We start from the raw sequence: 14968 nt of genomic DNA, 5'->3' as shown, positions 1-14968 counted from the left end.
GAGCCACTACTCTCTTCAAAGCTGTCAGACAGGGACGTTTAAGTCTGCAGAAGTTTCTGCTGCCTTTTGTTCAGCTATGCCCTGCCCCCAGAGGTGGAGTCTACAGAGGCACACAGGCCTCCTTGAGCTGTGGTGGGCTCCACCCAGTTCGAGCTTCCTGGCAGCTTTGTTTACATAGTCAAGCCTCACCAATGGCAGACACCCCTCCCCCAGCCTTGCTGCCACCTCACAGTCCAATCTTGGACTGCTGTGCCAGCAGTGAGCAAGGCTCTGTGGTCATGGGACCCACCGAACCAGGCATGGAATATAATCTCCTGGTGTGGCCTTTGCTAAGACCGTTGGAAGAGCGCAGTATTAGGGTGGGAGTGTCCTGATTTTCCAGGTACCATCTGTCATGGCTTCCCTTGGCTAGGAAAGGGAGTTCCCTGACCCCTTGAGCTTCCCAGGTTAGGCGATGCCCTGCCCCACTTCGGCTCACACTCCATGGGCTGCACACACTGTCCAACAAGTCCCAGTGAGATGAACCCGGTACCTCAGTTGGAAATGCAGAAATCACCCGTCTTCTATGTCACTCACACTGGTAGCTGTAGACTGGAGCTGTTCCTATTTGGCCATCGTGGAACCAGTCCCTGTTACTTACTTTTAATAAGGCATTTAAAACTAAAATTTTTCATTGAGCACTGCTTTCATAGCATTCCACAATGTTTGGTATGTTTGATTTTTTTAAATTGTTTAGGTCAAAATGTATTCTAATGTTTTTTGTAATTTTTCATTTATTTATAGTTTATTTACAAGAGTGTTGCTTAATTTCCTAATATTTATGAATTTTCCAGGTAACTTTTTCTTTTAAAATAATTATAGGCTGGGTGCTGTGGCTCATGCCTGTAATCCCAGCACTTTGGGAGGTCAAGGCGGACAGATTGCTTGAGCTCAGGAGTTTGAGACCAGCTGGGCAATGTGGTGAAACATTGTTTCTGAAAAAATAAAAAAAAAATTAGCCAGGTATAGCAGCACGCACCTATAGTCCCAGCTACTCAGGAGGCTGAGATGAGAGGATCACTTGAACCCAGGAGGCAGAGGTTGCAGTGAGCCGAGATCATGCCACTGCACTCCAGCCTGGGTGACAGAGCTAGACCCTGTCTCAAATAATAATGATAATAATATCACAAGAAATTACAAACATAATACAGAGAATTTCCATGTATCTTCACTCAGTTTCGTCCAATGGTAAAAATCTTACATGACTATAATACAATGTCAAAACAAGGACATTGACATTGGTGCAATTCACAGGTATATATTCATATTTCACCAGTTTTACATGCATCCAACTTATATGTAGGTGCATATATAGTTCTATGCAATTTCATCACAGGTGTAGATTAGTGTAATCACCACCACAACCAAGATGCAAAACTGTTCTATCACAGTAAAATTCCCTCATGCTACCCCTCCATAGTCATACCCATTCCCTTCTTCTCACCTGTCCCACAGCCCTGGCAATCAATCTATTCTCCATCTCTGTAATTTTATTATTTCAAGAATGTTATATAGGCCAGGCATGGTGGCTCATGCCTATAATCTCAGCACTTTGGGAGGTCAAGGCAGGAGGATAACCTGAAGCCAGGAGTTTGACACCAGCCTGGGCAACATACAGACCCTGTCTGTATATTAAAAAATTAAAAATAAATATTGAAAAATTTAAGAAGAATGTTATATAAATAGAATCACATCATATATAACCTTTGAGATGGACTTTGTTTCACTCAGTATAATTCTCTTGAGATTTATCCAAGTGGTTTTGTGTATCAGTAGTAAGTTTCTCTTTTATCATTGAGTAGTATTCCATGATATGGATGTACCATAATTTGTTTACTTATTCACCCACCGAAGAGATTTGAATTGTTCCAATTTTGGGCTACTATAAACAAATCTGCTATAAAAATTTATGTACACATTTTTGTGTGCATATAAATTTTCTTTTCTCTGAGATAAATGCCCAGGAATGCAATTACTAGGTCATTTTGTAATGTAGATTTTTTTAAGACACTGATAAACTATTTGCCAGCATAGCTGTACCATTTATTTATTTATTTATTTATTTATTAACTTTTATTTTTTTAAGTTACTCAAGACTTTATTCTCCTGTTATTACTCCTCAGCTCAGTCACTCTTCTCTTCCCCACAATTCCAAAACTATGTTGCAGTTCTTTAAGGGTCAGCCCTCCTGAAGAGCTATTTTCTTATTCTGCCGACTTTGACTCTGTAAAATTCCAACAGGCAAAATAAAGGCTAAAAAAATTTTTTTTGCCTTTACTCATTTTCAAAATCTGTCAAATTCTCCTCAGCATAAAATTAATTATCCCTTTAACTAATCAATATGCAAGGATGAATGAGTAGTACTTTGGGTTACTTCCTTCTCTTCCTCCCTCTCTTCCAAATAGACTGAGATAAGGCTTCTCAGAACCATGGGATGTATCAGCAGTATAGAAAAGGGACAGTGCTGAATGAGTCAGCACCCAGTTCCTCCTACCCATTCCCTTCTATACCAGCTGGTAGGCTCGCATTTTATATTTCCCATCGCAATGCATGAGAGATCTAGTTTCTCTGCATCCCTACTAGCATTTTGTATTGTCATTATTTTTAATTTTAGATGTTTAAATAGGTGTGTAGTGCCAGGTATCTTTTAATTATTGATTTCTAATTTATTACTATTTGGTCAGAAGATAAACTGTATTAGATTTTAATTTTTTGTTTTTGTTGTTCAGAGAGGGTCTCATTCTGTTGCCCAGGCTGAGTGCAATGGTACAATCATGGCCTCAGACTTCCAAGTAGCTGGTACTACAGGCATGTGCCACTGTGACCAGATAATTTTGGTATTTTTTGTGGAGATGGGATCTGTTATATTCTTCAGGCTGGTCTCGAACTCCTGGACTCAAGCAATCCTCCTGCTTCAGCCTCTTAAAGTACTGGGATTACAGATGTGAGCTACCATGCCCAGCCAGATTTTAATTTTTAACAGTTATTAAAACGTCTTTCATTGCCCAGCATATAATCCATCTTAATGAATGTTTTATGTGGGTTCAAATACAAACAAATGCGTATTCTACATTTGTGGTAACATTTTATAAAATCAATTGAGTCAAGTTGGTTGACATTGTTGCTCAAATATAATATATCTCTATTGGTTTTTTGTCTATTTGTCCTATCAATTACCGAGACAAGAGTCTTAAAAATCACTCCAACTATGATTGTAGATTTGTCCATTTCTTTCTTTTCTGTTTTCTTTCTATTTTTTTTTTAAGATGGGATCTCACTCTGTCACCCAGCCTGGGGTGCAGTGGCGCAATCATAGCTCACCATAACTTCAAACTCGTAGGCTCAAGTGATCCTCCCACATCAGACTCCCAGGTAGTTGGGACTACAGGCATGTACCACTATTCACAGCTAATTTTTTTTTTTTTTTATGTTTTGTAGAGACAGAGTCTCACTGTTTTGCACAGGCTGGTCTTGAACTCCTAGCCTCAAGTGGGATTCTCCCACCTCAGCCTCCCAAGGTACTGGGATTAGAGTGTGAGCCACCACACCCAGTCAATTTGTCTGTTTCTGTCAAATTTTGCTTTTGCATTTTGGGACTCTATTCTTTTTTTTTTTTTTTTTTTTTTTTGAGACGGAATTTCGCTTTTGTTGCCCCAGCTGGAGTACGATGGCATGATCTTGGCTCACGGCAACCTCCACCTCCCAGGTTCAAGTGATTCTCCTGCCTCAGCCTCCTGAGTAGCTGGGATTACAGGCATGCGCCACCACGCCTGGCTAATTTTGTATTTGTAGTAGAGACAGGGTTGCTCCATGTTGGTCAGGCTGGTCTTGAACTCCCGACCTCAGGTGATCCCTCACCTCAGCATCTTAAAGTGCTGGGATTACAGGCATGAGCCACCACACCCGGCTGGAAGTCCATTCGTAATTGCATACACACTTAGTATTGATAGATCCTTTTGATGAGTTTCTCTTTTATCATTAATACTTTTCCTCTTTACCTCTAGTAATATAATTATTCTGAAGCCTATCTTAATATTAATATAACCACACCTGCTTTTTTATACTTAATGTTTGTGTGGTATATTTTTTCTACCCTTGTGCTTTCAAACTATGACTTTTTATATTGTATTTATTTTATTCTGTTTTTTAGAGACAGGGTCTCACTCTGTTGCCCAGGCTGGAGTGCAGTGGTGAAATCACAGCTCACTGTAACCTTGAACTTCTGGGTTCAAGCAATCCTCCTGCCTCAACCTCACAAGTAGCTGGAACTTCAGGCGTGTCTCACCACACCCCTGAAATGGGGTCTTGCTGTGCTGCCCAGGATGGTCTCAAACTCCTGGCCTCAAGCAGTTCTCCTGCCTTGGCCTCAAAGTGCTGGAATTACAGGCATGAGCCACTGTACTTAGCCTTAAACTATTTCCTTATAATTTTGTATTTGTCAAGAGCATATTGTTGGATCTTACTTTTATATTAATCTGACAATCTCTGCCTTTTAAGTGTTTAATATGTTTATATTTGATATAATTACTAATCTGAGTTAATTCTCCCATATTGGTATTATTTTCTACTTATCCCTTTTATTCTTTGTTTCTGCTTCTACTTTCTTGCCTCATTTTTGGTATACTGCATTCTTTTTAATTAATTTTTTTTTGAAATGGGGTCGTACTATGTTGCCCAGGCTGGTCTTGAACTCCTGGCCTCAAGTGATACTCCCATGTCAGCCTCCCAAAGTCTTGGGATTACAGGCATGAGCCACAGTGGCCAGCCTATATTGCATTTTTATTTTTATTTATGTTTTTTGTTTTTTTTTTTTTTTTGAGATGGTGTCTCACTCTATTGCCTAGGCTGGAGTGCAGTGGCACGGTCTCTGCTCAATGCAACCTCTGCCTCATGGTTTCAAGCAATTCACATGCCTCAGCCTCCCCCATAGCTGGAATTACAGGTGTGTGCCACCATACCCAGCTAATTTTTCCTATTTGTGGTAGAGTTGGAGTTTCACTGTGTTGGCCAGGCTGGTCTCAAACTCCTGGCCTCAAGTGATCCACCCACCTCAGCCTCCCAAAGTGCTGGGATTACAGGCATGAGCCACAACACCTGGCCCCATATTGCATTTTTTAATCATTCCATTTTATCTCTTGTTTTTAGCTGTATTTCTTGTGGTGTATTTTTAGTGGCTGTTCTAGAGCAGTGGTTCTTAAACTTTACATACATTAGAAACACCTAGTGCTTTTATTAAAACATAGATTTCTGGGCCATACTCCTAGAGCTCCTTATCTATTAGGTCTGTGAGATTGCTCAAAAATATTCATTTCTAGTAAGTTTTCAGATGATGCTGGTGGTATAAGTCTGGGAACTACATTTTGAGAATCACTATTCTAGAAATTATTCTCTGCATTTACCTTCAAATAGTATACTAAAAACAATTATTATACAACTTCACAGATAGTGCAAGAACTTTACAACAGTATAATTCTATTTCTTCCCCCACCAACATTTTGTGCTCTTATTATCTGACATTTTATTCTTTAATCCCAAATATGTAATAAACCTCACAATATATTGGTTTTTTGCTTTAAACAAACAATTATCTTTTCAAATATTATATACACACACATACACAAATAGATATATAAATATTTCTTTGTAAAAGACCTTTAACGTAGTTTTTTTGTTTGTTGTTTTTTTTGAGACGGAGTTTAGCTCTTGTTGCCCAGGCTGGAGTGCAATGGCGTGATCTCAGCTAACCACAACCTCTGCCTCCCAGATTCAAGCAATTCTCTTGCCTCAGCCTCCTGAGTAGCTGGGATTACAGGCATGCACCACCACGCCTGGCTAATTTTTGTGTTTTTAGTAGAGACAGGGTTTCTCCATGCTGGTCAGGCTGGTCTTGAAATCCCGTCCTCAGGTGATCCACCTGCCTCAGCCTCCCAAAGTGCTGGGATTACAGGCGTGAGTCACCGCACCTGGCCTTTTTTTTTTTTTTTTTTCTCTTTGAGATGGAGTCTGTCTGTCACCCAGGCTGGAGTGCAGTGGCATGATCTTAGCTCACTGCAAACTCCGCCTCCTGGGTTTAAGCCATTCTCATGCCTCAGCCTCCTGGGTAGCTGGGATTACGTGTGCACACCACCATGCCCAGCTAATTTTTATATTTTCAGTAGAGATGAGGTTTCACCATGTTGGCCAGGCTGGTCTCTAAGTCCTGACCTCAAGTGATCCACCTGCCTTGGCCTCCCAAAATGCTGGGATTACAGGCGTGAGCCACCACACCTGGCTCTATCCATTTTTTAAAACACTTTCTGGGAGTCTTAAATTCTTCCTACAGATCTGACTTTCCTTCTGCTATCTTTTCTGTTCAGTCAGAAAAACTTCTGCCAGCTTTTCTTGTAGCATGGGTCCACTGGAGATGAATCTTCCCAATTTTTACCTGTCTGAAAATGACTTTATTTCACTTTTTTTTTTTTTTTTTTTTTTGAGACAGAGTCTTGCTCTGTTGCCCAGGCTGGAGTGCAGTGGTGCAGTCTCAGCTCACTGCAACCTCCGCCTACCAGGTTCAAGCGATTCTCCTGCCTCAGCCTCCTGAGTAGCTGGGATTACAGGCGCCTGCCATCATGCCCAGCTAATTTTTTGTATTTTTAGTAGAGATGGGGTTTCACCATGTTGGCCAGGCTGGTCTCAAACTCCTGACCTTGTGATCCGCCTGCCTTGGCCTCCCAAAGTGCTGGGATTACAGCTGTGAGCCACCGCGCCTGGCCTTCACCTTCATTTTTAAAGTATATTTTCACTGGGTATAGAATTCTAGTTTGACAGTGTTTTTCTTTTAGCACTTTAAAGATGTTCTATTGTCTTCTGGCCTCCATTGATTCTAGTGAAAAGTCATCTGTTATTTCTATCATTATTCCCTTATATTTATGTATTTTTCCCCCCTTTGATTGCTTTTCAGATTTACCACTTACCACTGCTTTTCAGCAGTTTGGCTGTGATTTGTTTAGGTGCTGCTTTTTCCATATTTATTCTCCTTGTGGGTGTGTTAAGGTTCTTGGTTCTCCTCCCACCCCCAACTCTCCCCTGACACACAACATGGATGTGGAACTTCTTGATTCTATGAGTTGAGATCTTTAATCAATTTTGGTAAGTCTTGACCAATAAAGCTTTAATGATTTCTTCTGCCATGCTGTCCCTGTTCTCTTATTTTTGGGATTCCATTTGCACATATGTTGGGTTGTTTGAAATTAACCCAAATACTGTCAGATGCTCAGTTTCCTCTGCTGTTGAGTCTGCTACTAAGCTGCTACTAATGAATTTATTTTTGATATTGTGTTTTTCATTTTTAGCATTTCCATATGGTTCTTTTTTTCTAGTTTCCACCACTTTTTTGAAATTCCCCATCTCTTCATGAATGTTGTCCTCTTTTCCATGAGGTCCTTTAACATTTTTATATTATAGATGTTTTTTATTTTAATATCTCAGTCTGATAATTTTAACTTTTAAGGTAGCTCTGGATCTGATTCTATTGATTATTTTCTATCTTAACCATGAGACCTATTTTCTTGCTTTTTCACAGACCTTGAAATTTTTTATTGCACACTGAATACTTTGAAATAAAAGCAGAATGAATACAAAATAAATAATATTTACCTCCAAAAAAAAGAAAAGAGCAAGCCCCTTCTGCAAGGAGCTGAGTCTATCTGATCTGTAATTGATCTGGGTCTGGGCATTGTTGTAGCTTTAGTTTAATTCTGTTCACAACTGTTCTCAATGTTTTGAGGGTGGGATTAGGACTTTGTCTTCAGCAGAACTGGGTATCTGAGCACTGGTGAGATTCTTGAGATCGGCCTTTATTTCAAAAGTGAGCTGACAGACTTCAGAACTGTCGGGGATCGCAGACTACTTTACAGCCCAGCTGATAGCTTTTTGATTTCTCATTGCCCTTTGCTTCCCTGCTTTCTGTACCTCTAGAGAAGTCTTTCAGCCCTTTGGCTCCTCACTGGCTCTAGAAACTTCCTAGACTCTATGAAGGCCCAAAACACCTCAAGGAGTTTCCCCTAGCCATTTTTTTCTGCCCCCAGCTTTGGTGAACTATTCCCAGCATGATGTGAAGACTCCCGGGAAAGAGGAGGCAGGCAGGTGCAGACTCCCTCTGTGGCTGGGGCTCCTCCGCCCACAGGCAGCCATTCCAAGCTTGTTAAAATTGCAGCTGAGTTCTCATCCCTGCTGTTCACAGACTCGTCTTCCTTCTGCCATTCCCCCAGAGGTGACAATGACCATGAGTCTTTCCTTTCATATATAGAGTTTGTCACTTGCTTGAGTTTGGTTTATTTAGGTTTCTTTGCTCCCTCAGTTCTCTGATGGGTTTTAAAAATCAATGATTATTTTGAGCTTACCTGTCTTGTTTTGGTTGATAAGGTACGAATAGTCTCATGTAACCCTGTACATCTGGTAGAAATCCCCCAGATAACTGCCTCTTACTAGCAATGAAAATGTATGTAGGAATCAGAAGAAAGCAATCAATCACATAGGAATTGAAATTTTTAAAGCCGAAGCCAGTGCAGAGATTAAAAAAAAATAGACGATGGTAAAGGTTTGCATCGTAGTCTATCAAACAAATGCCAAGGTGCTAATCACACACACACACACACACACTCGCCCAAAGACTAAGGCAAAGAAGAGATGATCTGTGCCCCTTGCAAGTGACATTTATTTTCTGAGATTGGATAGAATGCATAGTGCACTAAAATGTGTTGTGTTTTATTTGGGTGATTGCCTACTTCCTACTCTGTCTCTTAGGGTAATGAATCTCACATTTTACTCTGCATCTGAATCACCTGGGCATCTTGTTAAAATTCAAATTCTCTCTTAGTAGGCCTGGGGTTGGGCTCGAGATTCTATATACATTTCTAACAATTAGATAATGCTAATGGTATATGACCAGCATGGTCCTAGAGTATATACACCTTTATTTTTAGGTGGGTCATAGCAATGGAACTTAATCATTTGTGCTAAGGTGAGTTTACAGTATAAAGGAAACAGGAAATATTTAAAAACTTAATTAAGTAAATAAAATCAGCAATCTGAAAACTCCCAAGAAGTAGCTAGAATGTGGCTTATAGTCATGCAAGGTGCAGAGAAAAGTGACATTTCAGTGTTGAGGAAATCCAGTGAGAGGCAGTCCTATAATTCATCAAGCTGGCTTCTCTGGGGGTGGTTTAGTTTTTCTTGAAGTGGGTAGCTGCCATTCTGGGAGCTGGGGCTGGAACCGGTATTCATTGCCATTCAGAACCAGGCCTTTGACAGCTCTGCTCTCTCACATCTGCTGAGGGCATCAAGCACCAGTTCAGCAGGGAAAGAAGGATGGGGAAAGGCTGTGGGGAGAGAGGTTGGGTAACATTAGGGAGATGCCAAGAATCTGGCTATTCAAGACAGTGTTCACAGCACCAACAATTGCAGAAAACATTCATTGGGTGGTTGTAAATTAGCACTTGAATCCCACTATCCTCTTTTTCAACTGCCAAATTTGTTTGTTTTTCACCAGAAGAGACTTAGTGATTGGAATTTTGTAATTGTGATATTAGCTGTTGGTCCTGCATTCATCACAGAACTAATTAATGCACCCATAGAAGAGAAAATAAATTCCCCATCATTTTCTGGGCTTAGCAAGGCAGTACAAATTTCCAACACATGTGACTAGGGCACAGGCCACCTTGTTAGGAAGAAAGCAAGGGAAATGATTATAAATCCACTAAAGGTAAAGATTTAATTTAATGAAACTTTACCACTCAAAGAAACACAGAGGGAAGTAGTCTAAAGTTTTAGTGACGTTTAATTAAAGAAAATTTAAAAGATTGAATTCATTTATTTAATCAAAAACATTTACTGAGGGGTTTCTATCTACCAAACACATGCTGTATGAAAAAAAATTTCATGATTGTACTCTCATGGAGCTTGCAATGTTATTACTTTGATGCATGTGAGGAACTTGAACTAGGCTAACAGATTATTGTATGCTATTCCCGTAGGGCAACTGTTTAATGACTAGACAGGAATTCTTCAAAATTATCATGTTCTCTGCATACAAACAAGGACATCTTAACTGGAAAATAATGTGTTCTTTTAAGTACTTAGACCAAGTTTATTCAGTCATTATCGGCACTGTTAGTTTTCTTTTCTTTCTCTCTCTCTTTCCTTTTCTTTTTTTTTGAGACAGAGTCTCACTCTGTTACCCAGGCTGGAGTGTAGTGGTGCGATCACGGCTCACTGCAACCTCTGCCTCCTGGGTTTAAGTGATTCTTGTGCCTCAGCCTCCAGAGTAGCTCAGATTACAGGTGCATGCTACCACGCCCAGCTAATTTTTGTATTTTTAGTAGAGACAGGGTTTCACCATGTCGGCCATGCTGGTCTCAAACTCCTGACCTCAAGTGATCGGCCCACCTCGGCCTCCCAAAGTGCTGGGATTACAGGTGTGAACCATTGCACCCAGCCACTATTAGTTTTCTTGAGCAGCGCTCCTTTCTTACTTAAAGCCTTAGTTTGCTCAGCTGTAAAATGGGGCAACAAGGCTATCTACCTCCTAGCATCATTGTGAGTATCAGATTAAATTATTTGTTTAAATTATTTATTACAGTGCATAGCATATGGTGATGACTTAATTAAGGTTAGTTAATAATATTTGTTTTTATTGGTAGAATGCCAGTAATTGCTTAGCATACCTGAGTATATAGTCACATAGATGTAATTTGGCTATCAGTAGCACAACCAGAATTTTCTCTGTAGAATGTGCTGAAGGTGAACTAAGGTTCTAAGACTGAATGGTTCTTGTTGAGTGTTCTTTGGCACCAGCAGCAAAGAAACGACTCAGGAGTCCTGAACTTTTTATCCAGAAAAAGGCAAAAATTGACCTTCCCTAACATGGAGTTGCTCAGAATAACCAATATCTTTTTTTTAACAAACAAAGAAAATTTAAATTTTAGCTTTTACCATAAAAAGGAATGAATGGATGGGATTGGAGACTATTATTCTAAATGAAGTCACTCAGGAATGGAAAACCAAACATTGTATGTTCTCACTCATAAGTGGGAGCTAAGCTATGAGGATGCAAAGGCATAAGAATGACACAATGGACTTTGAGGACTCTGGGGGAAAAGGTGGGAGGAGGGTGAGGGATAAAAGACTATAAGTTGGGTTCAATGTATACTGCTCAGGTGAGGGGTGCACCAAAATCTCACAGATCACCACTAAAGAACTTACTCATGTAACCAAGTACCACTTGTTCCCCAAAAACCTATGGAAAGAAAAAATTTTAAAACAAACAAACAAACAAGCTATGCCCTGACCACCTTGGGCACATGTCCTCTGGAGATGTTCAGAACTTTGTGGATTTGTCTACATGGTGTTAAAACTTTTGAACAATTCAAACAACTGGCCAGTACTTTTTTTTTTTTTAAGCTATTTAATAGATAAGCCTGGTTGGTTAAGACTTATGAACTCATGGCCAGCTGTGCACATGAACTTTGCCTGGAGGTATCTTTCAGTATAGTTTAGAATAATAAGGATTTGTGATAAGAGTATCAAAGAAAAATAGACAAGTTGTATTTAATAAAGCTCCATGTCATTTAATAAAGCTCCATGTCACAATGGCTTTGCAAATATAGTGTGAAATCCTGGTGAATAGATACTTAAAAAAATTATCCAGAACCACTCAGATTACAAAATGTAACTCTTGATTACTACAGGAGATTGTATATTCATTCATTCATTCATTCAACAAAGACTTAAGTGCTGTATTGGTTAGCTCCAGGTGCCATAGCAAAATGCCATAGACAGCATGGCTTAAACAAAAGGAATTTATTTTCTCACTGGAGGCTGGAAGTCGAGATCAGGGCGCCAGCATGGTCGGGTTCTGGTGTGGGTTGTCTTCCTGGCTTGCAGTCAGCTGCCTTCTCCTTGTGTCCTCACAAGCAGAAGAGCACTCTGGTGTCTCTTCTTATAAAGACACTAATGCCATCATGAGGGTCCCTCCCTCACGACTTCCCCTAAAACTAATTACCTCCCAAACGTCCCATCTCCAAACACCATCACATCAGGTGTTGGGCCTTCAACATTAGAATTTGTGGGAGGACACAATTTAATCCATAGCAAATGTCTTCCTGCGCTTGGCATTGTGTACCGGAGAAATAAATCCAATCTCTATGCTTCTAGAGGGGAGAAACAGACAACACATGAATAAACAAATAAATAAAATCAATTAATTTCTGAACATGATGGCTGTCATGAGGGAAATAAATGAGGTAGTGAGATAGAAAATAATGGGGCAGGAGGTGAGGAGGCCACAAGGCCCTTCTGATGATGGAACATTTAGGCTGAGACCCAAGGAATGATAAGGAGCGAGCCAGAAAAGCCAGGACAGGGGCATTCTGGGAGGAAGGACAGCAAGGACAAAGGTGCTGAGGTGGGAGGGGGCTTGGCATGTTCTCAGACCAGATACAAGGCCAGTGTGATTTGAGGGTCTTGATTGTAGGGCAAGGGACACAGACAAGATTGTACTGGTAGCTAAGGGCTGGATTATCTGCAGTTTTGTTAATAGTTAGTAATACGTGGGTGTTTTTGGTACATTGGCACTTGTTATAAGTTAAACTCAATTGCCTTCAATACTCTACAATGTGTGTTGATCATCTCACTTCCTCAATTCACTGTACCTATAGGAATATCCTTTGAAACCAAGACACCTAACCACGTATGGTCATTCAGGAAGACTCAAGAGGGGGCAGATACCATTCCCAGCATGGGAGGGTAAGGTTTACCCTCCAACCTGCATTCATCTATGAGGATGCATGGATCCTTATAGATTCAACCACTTGATTATAGAAATTATTAAATGTATTACAAACATCTTATGTGCTGGTTGAAATGTTTTGTCATCAAGGGAAAATAGGTATTGTTACTTAAAATGGTCTGGTCTAATGAAATGCAAATACCAAAAAGAGATGGAATATTGAAAATGTTTAAGAGGCAAGATAAATTGATAATTTAATGGGATAGTGCAGGCATAGTCTCCATTTACACCAGCGTGTCAGATGAGGTCCTGAGAAACACAGAAAGATGTTTTTGCAGATTTCTGGATCTGGAGTGTTAAATTTCTGATGGCAATTCTCAGGAAACCAAATCATTGGCCTGGAAGTTTAAAGATATTTGGTAAACACGGTAGCCATTTTAATTCAGGAAATATGCCCTTTCGGCTTTTTAATTATTTAACTGGACTGTGATATACAAAAATGGTATTTTAATATCAGTTGCTTATAATAGTTTAATTAGATTAATGACCAAACAAATGAAGCTTTGCTCATTATCTAATATTTCAGCATGCCATCTGAACGGGCATGGTTATCATGCCAACGTAGTATTTAAAAACCATATATTTCACTACATTTATTTAGATTGAATTTACCCTGAAGTATTTTCACGTAAGAGGAAGTGGGGTTGCCGGGCACTGTGGCTCACGCCTATAATCCCAGCACTTTGGGAGGCTGAGTTGGGCGGATCACCTGAGGTCAGGAGTTTGAGACCATCCTGGCCAACATGGTGAAACCCCATCTCTACTAAAAACACAAAAATTAGCCGGGTGTGGTGGCAGGCGCCTGTAATCCCAGCTACTGGGGAGGTTGAGGCAGGAGAATCGCTTGAATCCGGGAGGCAGAGCTTGCAGTGAGCCGAGATTGCGCCACTGCTCTCCAGCCTGGGCGACAGAGCAAGACTCCATCTCAAAAGAAAAAAAAAGGAGCGGAGTGCCTAAGAGCTAAAAAGACACTGAACTCATGTGTATATTAAGTGCCGCTGAGTATCTGTCACTAGTATAGGGGTGTCCGAGGAAGAGAATACAGTCATGGGTTCTTAGTTTCTCTTTCTGGTTGGGCCAGTAAAGCCCCTTCCTCATCCCTCTTTTCCACTTATCACTAGAGACAGAAACTAAAAACCACGGCTTCAGAATGCCAAAACCTAAAACAAACAAAACAGAACAACAACAACAAAATAAGGCAGGCTGGACAAGCTTGCAACCCTTCAAGATGATTGTTTTCATGGATTTAAAGAAATGGGATAGCACTTTGGGGGGCTGAAGCAGGCAGATCACCTGAGGTCAGGGGTTCGAGACCAGCCTGGCAAACATGGTGAAATCCCGTCTCCACTAAAAATACAAAAATTAGCCAGGCGGGTGGCAAACACCTGTAATCCCAGCTACTCGGGAGGCTGAGGCAGGAGAATTGCTTGAGCCCAGGAGGTGGAGGTTGCAGTAAGCCGAGATTGTGCCACTGTACTCCAGCCTGGGGAACAGAGTGAGACTCCATCTCAAAAAAAAAAAAAAAAAGAAAGAAAAGAAACCGGAAGAAATAAAATGGATGACGGAAAGAGAGTTTGCAGAGTGTACACACTTTCTTGAACAAACAGTTTTTTCTCGGGCTTTTTGCCCCACCCAGCTTTACTCATTAGCTCTAAGATCAAACAGGACTTTACGTTGGGAGGGACATTAATAAGGAGACTGTACAAATGGAAAAACCCAAAGATCTAAGCAGAACATCCGGTTCAGAGGAGAGACTGCACGGAGAGGACAGTTATCGTCATAGTGCAAAGGAACACAATTAAAAAAGAGAGAGATGTCAGGGACCTCTCTGATTCATATTTGTTTATTCTGTGATGCTTTTCCTGGCTCCTCTTCTATTTATTTATTCATTATTCATTCACTCATTCATTCAACTTACTGAGTGCCAGACATTATCCTAGTCATTAGGGAATTCTTTATTGACGTTCTCTTAATCTCTGTTGTTTTCAAGAATGAAGGGGGCCAGGCTCAGTGGCTCACACCTGTAATCCCAGCACTTTGGGAGGCTAAAGCAGGCAGATCACTTGAGGCCAGGAGTTCAAGACCAGCCTGACCAACATGGTG

This window comes from Pan troglodytes, chromosome 2 (genome assembly GCF_028858775.2).
Source record: "Pan troglodytes isolate AG18354 chromosome 2, NHGRI_mPanTro3-v2.0_pri, whole genome shotgun sequence".
NCBI lineage: Eukaryota > Metazoa > Chordata > Mammalia > Primates > Hominidae > Pan > Pan troglodytes.
Note: the sequence above shows the minus strand (reverse complement) of the source record.